The 11,829-nt window shown below is 40.1% G+C and overlaps 1 long non-coding RNA gene across 2 annotated transcripts in view; it reads left to right on the plus strand.

Moving 5' to 3' along the window:
• The first annotated feature begins 284 nt into the window (after positions 1–284).
• LOC130174462 (uncharacterized) overlaps positions 285–11,829 on the plus strand; it is a 59,747-nt gene continuing 48,202 nt past the window's right edge. Inside the window, exons 1-4 of one of the 2 annotated variants that reach the window (XR_008828597.1) lie at positions 285–355; positions 5,162–5,389; positions 5,619–5,701; positions 7,303–7,921. This is a non-coding gene — a long non-coding RNA (uncharacterized LOC130174462). Of the gene's footprint in view, positions 356–5,161; positions 5,390–5,618; positions 5,702–7,302; positions 7,922–11,829 lie in introns of those variants that run through there. The other variant, XR_008828596.1, reaches the window with a different exon arrangement.

Raw genomic sequence — 11,829 nt, forward strand, 5'->3', positions numbered from 1 at the left:
GCCTCAATACATTTGGGGAGAATTAAAATTACCTGTCTTTATTTGTAGCCAGCAAAGCCTCCTCATGTGTTTAGTGAAGCACTTATATGCTCCAAAATTAAATGTAGGATGTAAACAAAAATAATCTGCAATGGCAGGGAAGCTGTGGCTTGTGTTTCTGGGGATTCATCATTAGGCTGTCACGCAATGAGTGACGTCTGCCGACAGGTATGATGAGATGACTGACAGCCGCACGTCACGTCAGTGAGCAGAGTAACGCTAGCGTTAGAAACAGTATCATGGCATCAAAAAGGACATATTCCTCTGGTGCAGAAAAAGAAGAAAACTGGAGAAGAAAAACGCTCACAGGGAAAAGGTAAGGCATTTGTTAATGATGTAGATCCACTTGTGGGGTGGAGGGGGTAGCTCTAATGATGCCAACTTTTGAGCAAGTTTGCTACTTTTGTCCTGCTGGCTAGCTCAGCTAGCCTCAGCTAAACTGATAAGTTAGCTAGCTCAGCTTTATACAGTGTGTGCTTTACGAAAGGGCTAAAATAAAATTGTCATTTGAATGGACTGTGCTGTTGGACTCATTGACTGAAGTGAGCAGTGTGCAAAGCATTTTGTTGCAGCTGCTCGGTAACATTACATTTTGGGTGTGTTGTTGGGCAAATGTCTGCAATGTCTGAGATAACGTCGTCCAGTGCTGTTAAATATTTGCCACAGTAACATTACTTTAGGATTGTTTTTATGATTATTGTGTTAAGTTTAGTGTGTTGTCATTTTATAGGCCTATGATGTGAATTTTGCTTTATAAATAAAACGTATTATTATTATTATGCCTATTATTATTATTATTAGTAGTAGTAGTAGTAAAGCAGTGGATTATTCATATAGCACTATGAATTTTGAATGATCACTGTGTTAAGAAAGATTGTCCTATTCTCGCTCCTATTGTATTTTGTATATGTATTTTGTGGTTAGTTGACAACTCTGCTGACTTAGTTGCAGTCTTTGCCACATTTATTAACAATATTTATTGTGACAATGTAGTTTGCTGATTTGAACAAACCTCCCTGTATTCCTACAATAGAGTTAGGTTTTTGATGTAGTGTATATTTTTTTCATACAACAATACCATAATAACACAAATTAAAGTAAATTTAATTTCTACTGTAATGTTTGTGACCGCTAGTTCTGCCCTCAGTAATAATACAAGGTAAGACCATATCATCAGTTAGATACAAGTTGTCCACTTTGTAATGCCCTGCAACATATAGGTAAAAATACTCCCTCTATATCATATAGTGCTTATCACTAATTTACCATTGTTTTAATTACTTTAAAGAGTACAATGTGCAGATGAAAGCAGAAAAATCCTGAAAAGGACAACTTTGAAATTGGATGCATGCTTTAAATGGACACTGTATATTGCAATGTGTGTGTGTATATATATATATATGTACAAAAAAACGGATTGTGAATTTCTGTATAAGTGCAACATAACTGAAATCACACTATAGTAATATTTTCTTATGATCAATTTCTCTTGGTAACTTAAGGAGCTTTGTCTTTGCAGGTGCAATTCTGAAATACTTTGGAGTTTTGAGGAAGATAATGAAAACATAAGACTGATAATACAGATCATGATCACAAAGTAGTGTAATCATGTTATACAGTTAAAATGGTCCTGAAGGGGTTGTAGTGTTACACGTGAAAAGCTCCTTACTACCTGCAAAATTAGTATTATTCTTACTAGTATTTTGTTTCTATTGTTTGCACATTATTATGGATGCTGGTTCATTGTATTTTTATTCTAAGTAATAGCATAACTTATTTTCTGTTCATCTGGGCAATGGCCTAATGTACTTATTTTCTTATTGTTTTAAGTGGAAGGGGAGATAATTTTTATGTTATGTTTCATGTTTAAGAACATTGTCCTCAAAATTTTAAATAAACATTCTTGAGGAAAATGCTGCATCTGTTGCAGTTCTTGACATAGAGGAGCCTCATGTTTACCATTTATTATCATTTTCTGTAGTTGTAAATTGCTTGGATCAACTTGAGATGTTAATTTTGAATTTGAGAGTTTTTCAAGAATCTAGCATTTTTTCCTCTTAAGGTGTAACAGATTGATGCATCTCCACGGATCATCTTAAAGGGTTTGGAATCCCCCCATCGTAGTTTGACAAAGTAGGGGCCCCCAAACAGCATCTTGCATAGGGCACCCAAAAAGCTAGAAACAGCCCTGATCATAGAAGATTAGTAGAAATGTAGGTAATATTCATATTTGAGAAGCTGGAACTCTTGAATTTGTTACCATTTTTGTTTGAAAAAAACATGATTGTTTAATTAACTAAATAGTTTCTGATTATTTTTCTTGTAAGTGTTCAAAGTATCAAAAGTAAAATGTGACTGACATATTATTATATGTGGTCAGGGTCAGACCCTTACAAAGAGAAAAAATTAGGTATTGATACGTTATTTAAGAAAAGATCTAAATATGTCTTCCACCACTGGAGCACATATTTTTGAATGTGCATGTATATAAATTTCTTGGAAACTAAAAACTTTCTAGTACAGTGTAAAAATTGTTCTATTTGAAATACTGTGTCTTGCACTGTATAAATGAGAAATGTAGAATGATGAGAAGGAGAGGAGACAGCAACTTTTACACTTAATATCCTTTGAAACCACAAGAAAGCTCATCTGAACACTGCTCCTGAACAGAGAGCTATGATGGGGAATGACTCTAGTGGTGGCTGACTCATGTTTCAGTTTTCTTTTTTTTTTTTTTTTACATTTGAACTCTGGCCACTAGGGGGCAACACAGACTAATATTTACTCAGTATGTTTAAGCAGACACTGATCGCTGTCTTGGCCGTCCTTTTGTTATTTCTGATAGATATTAGTAGGCCTACAATTTTAGCAAGCTGTACATTTTACTAGTCTGTATCATCTCTTTTGTGGCAGGCTTGAGTGGCAGGTTTTTATGGAAACCTAATAATATTTCTGTAAGTATTTAAATTTGTATTTGTGTGATATATTTGTTATATTTGTCAAGTTTTGCGTGTTTGTTAAGAGATCATAAGGTGCTTATATAACTATTGAACAGTCAGTTGTAAAATCATTAACAGATGAATTGAAAAAAAAAAATCAGATTAATCGATAATGAAAATAATTGTTAGTTGCTGCCCTACACTATAGCTTTAGCTAATATTTCAGTTTTTCAAGGTCCAAGATTTCTTTACTTTACTGTACGAAGTATAATGAAACTGACTGTCCAGAAATCAAATAAAAATGTGTTGTATGATAACCTCAATAGTTTCTGAGGAGCAGCACTAGAGGGTTTGGTAAGTCTTCATGCTGGTTGTGATTTTCGTGATTAGAAAGGGTTAGTTAGTGGGTGTGTGTATCTGAGCGTAGGAGGTGTCTACTGATGATTCTGAAGAAAGTTTGGAAGTGGCCAAATTGTGGATTAGAGGGACATGTGGTCGGACAAGGTCGGGTTTGTTTGACACAAAATCTTCAGAACAACCAGAGGTGTTTGTTTATCCTGACCGGTGTTAGTGTTGTGCATGTGTCTGTTTGTGTGTGTGTGTGTGTGTCTGTGTGTGTTTATGTCAGCTTCCTATCTGTCTGCCTATCCATGTTTGTGTTTGAAGCTGAATTCTGTCAGACTGGCATTATGACTCAGCCGTCCAGATTGCCTTACTGTACCATCTGTCAGCTCTGCAGCCGACAGTGACTCAGTGATCATCTCGCTGTCCAGGCGGCCATGACCCCACATGAGCCAGAGTCGGACCCAGACAGCAAAGTTAGATTGTTTCTGCATATGTTTGTGTGAATGAGTGAGTGAGTAAGTGAGTGCCCCTGATAGCAGTGTGCATATGTAACTGTTTATCAGACATGTCGATGCATTGTGTGTGTGTGTGTGTGTGTGTGTGTGTGTGTCAATGACCCAGAGAGACAGCAGGGCCAAGAAATGACTTAAACGGCCGCAGCTGCATTTCCATGGCAACAGGGTGTTTTAATGGAGGGACATTATGGGCTAGAGAGCAGGGTAATGACCGCTCTGGCCGTCGGAATGCCTTGATCTTATCACCATGGCGAGAGGGGATGCTCCCACTTTCTGATGGTCTAATAGCCCCTGCTCTAATAGACAGGCAGCCTGGGCCACTGAGGTCACCCGGAAACACAGGACCACCCCTCCCACGCACCCTCAAACACAAACCCATAACACTGCTTTGTCACAGGAGCTCACCTTAAGTGTGTCCAGTTTTCTGCTGATGTTCTGTGTATCTGGTTAAAGGGTCTGTCCTATTGTAACATTGCCTCTCTGACCATAAGGCTGCCTGTAGAAAGTGTATTTGTGATGGAAATGTAATCAAAGAGCAGTTCTTCCAGGAGAGGAGAGGAAGAAACAAGGGAATGGATGAGGAGAGAGCAGAGGAGAGATAAGAGCTTGTTGAAAACCTGTTTGTAGAAGAATGGCCTGTCACTGTTTTTGGCACCGTCACACACTCTCATACTCACATACCCTCCTGAATCTCACACAGCACGGCGGAGTGTATACACGGACAAATCCTATAAGTCCATTTGAATATCACAACAGTCTTCTTCTAATCTGTTTGTTTGAAATTTGTGATAAATCTGCAGTTTTCTGCAAGACCCAACGCAGGCCTTATCCACACCTATTTGTCCATGTTAAGGGTTGAGTTATTTCTCAACACGAATGGTTGAATGCCAGTGGAGGAGTGTGTGTCTGTGTGTGAATCTTGCTTTTTATCTCACTCAATGAGTGAGTGGAGGTTGGCTGTAAGGCTATCTGTCCCTCTCAGACACCCAATCTGTCTCTGTCACTGTGCTTGCAGCCTGTGCACACACACACACACACACACACACACACACACACACACACACACACACATACACACACACACACACACACACACACATACACACATGCTCACACGCACATACATTGATGAACTGGCGTCCTCAGCAGTAACATTGCCCTCGTTAGTTACCTAGTCACTATGTATTTGGTACTACCGAGATGTAAAATGACAATAATAAGTCATTTAGGCGACTTGTTTTTCAGTTGTAATCAAACTAAGAATCCTGATCCATCTTCCTGTTATTAAAGTTTCTGTTTCCCTATCCCTCTCTGTTATGACAGGCAGACAGACAGTGCTCAGGGTGAGAGCTGCGTCTGTACTGAAGTGTCCCATTGAGTTTGGTGAAGTGGACTTATCTCCTACCATCCCTTCTCACATCTCACTCTCTCCGGGATCCAGACAGGGCTGAGCGCCACACTCATCCTGCCCTCCTCACACCAGAGAGGCCTCTCTCCTTAGGGACCACAAAGTCCTCCTTACAGTTGGCAGAGTGCTGCATGATGCTCAAGGTAATGATCATGTGCGTGAGGCCAGGACAGTTGATGGTGATGGTGATGATGGCTAAAGAAAAGTGTATTGCGCTGCTAAAGATCCCGCTACTTATAAGTTGACAGTAAAGACATGTTGCCAGGAAAACGAGGCATATATCCTGAATGTTTGAAGCCAAACTTTGCAGACTGTACACATCTATAATAGATAGCATAGTGTATCAGACAATCTGCACATGTTCTTTCCCAGGACTCCCAGCAAGGGCTACCTGTATTTCTGGATTCACTGCTGTTGTTGCCAGGGGGTGAATCGAGACTGTGACTGCAACTCAGGTAATATGAAAAAGTAGAAATTATGATTTGGCTAAAAAAAAAAAAAAACATACATACATGTACATATTTACATGTATTTGTTTAGACGGCAAACACATGCACAATTAGGATTACACATTGGTGTGATGCTGATCTTTAAAATACTTATTTTCACATTTACCTATAAACAATTTTTTATCCCTTAAAATTGGGACTGTACCTTCCATTTTTGGTGCTGTTTGTTCAGCTGGAGTATCCAGTTGGTTGAGTCATTTCCATCTATGCCAGCAAATGCCTTTTAACTGGTGAACAGTGAAAAGTTAAAGTGAAAATACTTGTTCAGTAAATAGGATTTACTATTACTTAAATCACGAAATACACTGATCACCAACAAAAGGCTGTTTGTGTCATCCATTGTGTCCAACTGTCCAGCTCCACAATGCCACTAAGCACACACACACAAAACTACTTACAAACACTAAACCTATGAATTCTTAAAATACAAATAAGAGATCAATTAAAGTAATCATGTACTTTAAATTGCATTACAGTGAAAACAATATTAAAAAATATATCTGCAAGCAGCAATGGCCAAACAAAAATTGATATTTGAAATACTGCAATTGACCAGCTCCACTATGCACACACATACCTATTATATACAGACACTAAAACTGGTATATCCAATAAAACAAACAGGATTAAATAACTAATCACATGCTTTTTAATCCGTTTTTTTTAATCTGTGCAAAAACTATGCACATACAACAACATGTGTTTTACGGAGGGTCTTGTTGTCACCACAAGGTTACCAGGCAACCAGCGAAGACACCAGGAAGGTATTGCACCAAGCGAAGAAATAGTCCGTCACATAACCCCCTGTAAAACCACACTGTTGTTTTCATTAGTGAGTTTTAGAGGTGCAGCTAGGCTCACTTTGTTACCTTTTTGCAGAGGCTAGCCGTTTCCCTCTGTGTTCAGTGTGCATGCTAAGCTTAGGTAACAGGCTGATGGTGCTAGCTTCATATTTACCATACAAACATGCCCAGGATATTGATCTTTTCATCTAACGCTCTGGAAGAAAGCAAATAAGGCTAAATGACAAAGCTTTAAAAATCTTGTATTTTTAATTATTTTCAGATCTTGAGCTGGTGAATAAAGGAATGTGAAAACAAAGATGCATAAAGTAAGAATTAATGTTCTGTTCCAGAGAATTTTGATACACATAAACATTTGGTCAAGACACACAAACAAAGTTGACAGTGAAGATGTACAAACCTAAATACTTAATGCTAGAACCATCCAATGTAGCATACAAAGTGCGTCAGACCATGTTTAGTGATGCCTCTTGCTGTTTCTGTATTAGGACAAATGGGCAAATTGCAGTATTTCATTTATTTGTGTTTGGGCAAGGACCCCACGCGTAGCTGTTTGCACTGATATTTTTTATGTTGTTTTCATCCTAATGTAAAGTATAATCCTTGCAGTTGATCTCTTATTTTATATTTAACATTGGTTTTAGAAAACAGTTTCTTTCTTAACCTCACTTTTTTAAAGAGATAGAGCACACATTTTTCACCATGTAAGTGACTGTAGGACTCGTTTGCCATGTCTAATTCCAGGGTTGGAGGCTGTGACTCTGATGGACAGTCCTGGTGATGACATATCTGTCTGTGTATTTTGTATGTAAAGTATCCTTCGATGTGTATTTATGAAAGTTAATTGTTTCTATAGCTTTTCCTGCGTGTATATCTGTTTGTAGTTTTGTCAGGCATGGTGTATTGTTGTGAAGTGGAATCATGTTTATTGATTTGTTTACCAGGAGTAGGAGGCTTTTCAAGCATAAACAGCTCTCTCTCTGTCTCCCTCACTCTCCCTTCCTGAGTTTAAACTGTAGGGTTAGAGTGTACTTTGCAGCAGCAGGATATTTACATGCAGGGTGGCCATATTCTCAGATCCCCTGAACCAGTCCAAGACACAAACCCCCTTCAACATCACCTTCCCTTACATCATGTAAATCCATTAGATTACATGTTCCTCGTGCTGTTGTTGTTGTATGTGACTTGGGTCTCTGTGAGGTAAACAGCTGTTGGTGTGTGCTCTAGTGTCTGATAAACACATTAGACTGTTGTTTACTCTCCCCTAAACTATCCCAGTTCAAACACTTGATAGAGATGGAGCTCCAAGCCAATAATGAAGATGTGAGCATCGTTATAATACTGTGACTTGTGAGAATAAAATCTTAACACACTCATGCACACATGTCCAAATATGCCTTTAAAGGAGCTATATGTAAGCTTTTTGCTATTGCTACCTATCCGACGTTGGCATTAACAGATGCTCACGTACCAGTCGAGAAAAAATGTAAGTTCAGCATCAAACTTAATTTCTTTACTCACCAAGCCTCCAGTGGTGGAAGGTAACGCCACTGTTGATTCTTGTTTTGCTTCTATTCCTGTCAATTCTTTATAACACTGAAGCTAGCATGCTAACCAGCTAGCCCGACTCCCAACATCTTGTCTCTTTCCGATAGCAAGTCACTGTAGCGTCCAGTCCTCCAAGTAGCGCTGCTAAGGGGGCGGATTATGACCTCTTGTACTGTAAACGCAACAATGGCTGAAATCTCTTGGTAAGCGACAATCACTACCACCTGCTCCCAGGAAGAAACCACATTTGGCAGCGGAGAAAGCTCACATATAGGCTTTTTAACTAGTCTTTAACTACTCTAGTAACAAGGATGAAAACCATGTTCCATGTGTTTTAGATAATTTCCACCCTTCCTTTCACTCCTATACCTATATATTAAGGCATCTATCACAAAGAGCCTTAAATAGAATTTCATGGGCTAGTTTTAGTGTTTGTATATGGTATATGTATTTGAATAGCGGAGCTGGTCAGTCAGTAACTCTAAACATGCTTTTCCCTGCACAGGGAGTTTCGTGAGACCATGCACCATATAAGAGTAATATATGTTTTTACACCATTTACGTGTTTGCATGTACAGTGTACATGTGTGTGTGTAACCTTTCATACATATTGATGTGATCTTTGTGTGATCTATAATCTACATGTTCAGGGAAGTTGTTGTTGCTGCATGCCCCCGCGCTCTGCAGGAGAGTGCGAGAATCACAACACTGTCTGTAGGAGGGTGTGTACACAAAACAAGGTGTGGTGGGTCCGAGCCTTTATGGCAGACAGTTGGTATGATTGAAATAGCACAGTTCCTTCAAGCATTGCGGCACCATTGCCTGATGTGTTGCTCTTTTCTCTGTAATCAGGCATTTGCTTGATAATAAGTTATTGTCTTACATATGAGTGATATTAGTGTTTATTCTCATTGTGTCGTCTGTTCTAACATTTTGGAGGGTCTTAACAGCCTGTTACACTACATTCATTATGATTTCATATAAAAAAATTGAAATGGTAACTTTTAATATCGAAAAAATTCAAATTTGTTTGTTGCATTTAGTAGCTGGTAGATATTTACCTCAGATAACATAATGAAAGGTCAAATCTGTGATAAAAAAGTCCAGACATTAACAGTCTCAGTAAAACATCTCATTTATTGACATGGATTAGAATAAAATACTAGATATATGAGGTCAGTCTCCAGATTTGGCTCATGTAGTATTAGTATTAACGCTGGGTTAAGCTTGTGTGAAAGCTCTATTATACTTGATTGAATTATCTCCTTACACAGAGTGGGAGGCCGAAGCATAAACAAGTCCCGCTGACCGGGGAGAGGGACAGATGAGTTTCCTTCTGTTGTTTTTGTTACACCAGCACTTTATTGTAAAACTGAAATGATATTGTTCCCGTGGCAGCTCTGTGTAAATGTTTTGTGAGCGGTATTCCTCCATTTCATGCCGAGCGCTTGCTCTGTTTACCACTGTTTACTGAGCGACTGAAGCTACTGTACTGTGTCCTTGCTCTCGATCAGCTGTCTCAGTGCTGGTAGATGGTGAAGCCCAGTCAGGAGAAGTGTCTAGGCTTGTTACTGCTGCACTGGGTTGCAGGCATCAGAAGGCAGATTGTGAAAAAGACACATATGAAGTTGAAGATAATCCCGAATTTTCTATAATTATATGTGTCAGGGCCAATCTAAGTGCCAGTGAGAATATACATGCAAATGCCAGACGATGAGGACCTCAAAACACAAGCAAAACAGTCTCCAGCATTCCACATGGAAAGTGTTTGTTTGTGTGGTGTGAGTTTGGGATTCGTTGTACAAGTGCATTTATGTGTATCTTTAGTGGTTTGTGTTTTTAAAGGTGAGGAGTCTAGGAGACTGGGAGTGGGACGTAGGCTCCAGTGGTGTGGTAAACACATCTACACCACTCACAGCAACAATAAACACACAGTTGTGAACATGTTTGAGTCCAGGTAGATGCTCTAGTAGATGCATTCACCTTTCACCCACTTGATGTTATTTTTTGCTCAATGTTTAGACTCTGACACTGACATTAGAATATTTTTTTCCCAGTTATCCTCATCTCTGATTAAAAGTCATAGGGATGAGCTGAATGTGTGGTTTGATCATGTGTGCACGCTGGGATGGCTCAGCGCTATCTATCAATGTCACTCAGGTAGCCATGGTATCACTGTTAGTGTTAGCATCAGTGTGTGTCAGCTGGTATCACTCACTGGTATCTATGTCTGTGAGGCCTACACAGTTTGACCCTGACCCTGTATCTCTCCTGTTTCCCACACCTCTTTCTCCCGTTGTCTGTGTATGTGTGTGTCAGTGTGTATTGTCAGCCCAAACCCCTAGATTCCCTGGTATGTTGGTGGAATTTGGACTATTTTTCCAGGTCACTGTTGTTTGTGCCTTGCGAGGTGTGTCTGTAAATTCCCACACAGGGAGGGAGATAAACACACTCACACTGTCACACGCATATACAAACCTCGTCACAGTGCAGCCAACACCTTGTACGGCGAAGAATTCACCGACTCTAAATTTCCAACTCAGGCTCAGCACCAACTCTCTTTGTCCTTTAACCCTCATGGTGGCTGTCTGTGAGCCGAACCTGCTGAATGCTCAGCCAGCCAACACTGAGCTTGACTCCTGCCCTCGCAAGTGAGTGAGTTATATGAAGGATAAATTATGGATGACAAATTGGAGCTGTGTCGGGTCACACAGGCTTTCTGCTCACGGAAAATTCATTGAGGTCAACCTGCATGCGGTTGTATGTGTCAGTAGTTGAAGCAATTATAGACGCATCGGAAATGTTTTACATGCAACGGTGAGTGGGTGCTGAAATATTGTTCCACTAATGGAGTGGAATTGTTCCAGTTTTGTTCTTTTTGTCAGCAACTTGCCAGATCAAAGAATTGATTTGGAAACCCATTACCAGATGGACCAATATTCTGAGAAAATACAGCAGTGGTTGCTGTGATATTACAGGGGTCCAACAAGGTTGATTATCAAAATGTGTTGCACCATAGGAACAAAAGGGGCAAAGGGGGCAGTTAGTGAAGGCGGAGAGACTGGGGGCAAAGGGGTTGGCGGTGGTGATGGGTGGATATTTTTTGTTGTAGGTTTCAGCGCAGACGCTGCAATTCATACCCGCATTTTCTCTCCCTTTCTGTCTGTACACCCCTCGGGTCCTGACAGGTCACGTAAATATTAGTCTGAGCTCCCTAATAAATCTGCACCTCCCACTGCTCCCCTGTAGTCTCCCAATCCGAACCTGTTCCCAACAAAGCTGCATCACCTAATACCTAGTGGCTGACACCCGTCCCATCAGACAGAGGCAGAGCAAAAGGATGAAAGATGAATGGAAGAGTTGACTCTGTCGGCAGCTACACTGTAGGCCAGGTTTTAATCTGGCAGAGCAGGTGTTCTTCTGAGTTCATGCCAGAGAAGGGCTTAGCTACATGAGCAAGTTGTTCATGGTTAGGAGGTGTCAATAGGAGACACATCAGTGGTTGTGGTTCCTGAACTTTATGACCCCTGACCTCACCAGACTCCCCTTCCAACCTCTGGGAAAAAATGACCCAGGTTTCTACTGGCCCTGAGGTCTAAACTCATCCTACCACACACACACACACACACACACACACACACAACACACACACACACACACACACACACACACACACACACTTACTTGTATGTTTGCATGCACTCTGGTCATGAACAGTGAGTG

This window comes from Seriola aureovittata, chromosome 9 (genome assembly GCF_021018895.1).
Source record: "Seriola aureovittata isolate HTS-2021-v1 ecotype China chromosome 9, ASM2101889v1, whole genome shotgun sequence".
NCBI classification, from domain to species: Eukaryota; Metazoa; Chordata; class Actinopteri; order Carangiformes; family Carangidae; genus Seriola; species Seriola aureovittata.